This window comes from Propithecus coquereli, unplaced genomic scaffold (genome assembly GCF_000956105.1).
Source record: "Propithecus coquereli isolate 6110/MARCELLA unplaced genomic scaffold, Pcoq_1.0 Scaffold276, whole genome shotgun sequence".
Classification (NCBI taxonomy): Eukaryota; Metazoa; Chordata; class Mammalia; order Primates; family Indriidae; genus Propithecus; species Propithecus coquereli.
In genome coordinates, this window is record NW_012148352.1 from 265,477 (window position 1) to 266,113 (window position 637).

Here is a 637-nt window from a genome sequence, read left to right on the forward strand (position 1 = left end):
TGGCTCACATCTGAACATAAGTGTTCATGAGGCCAGGTTTATTCAAAGGGATTTAAAATTTTTACAAATATACAATGTTTGTTTAACCTTATTATCTTTATTAGCCTCTTGTAAGGCTGACCTCCGCCCATTCTATTTACTTATTTTATGTTACTTGTTCCCAAAATAGCATTAGTGAAATTTTATTTGTCTTGCTTAATCTCTACCTGGATGTACTACAAAACCACTCCTCAGTATTTAATATTAAGAACTACTTGCACATTTAAATATTCAGTTCAGTGATCCAAGAAACTGAGCAATGGTAACAAGGATGTCGACATAACAAGATACATTTATTCCAGCATTATTGTGACAGTGATGCTGTGAGATAGATTTTTTAAATCTATTTAAATCTATTTTCCATTTAGTCTAGACTTGCCTATAAAAACAGACTTTTTCCTGGTGCTACTTTCTTCGGTTTAACAGAAGCAATGGTAACCTCAGGGAAAGGACCCATCACCTGGTAACTTTCTCTTCATGTGGTTGATAGAGATTTGGGGAATTCTACCGAAGCTGTTACCAGACACTATTTTTCTTACTGGGAAATGGATTCCAAGTGGAGAGTCTACTTGCCCCATGACTGTTCCAGTTTTAATCA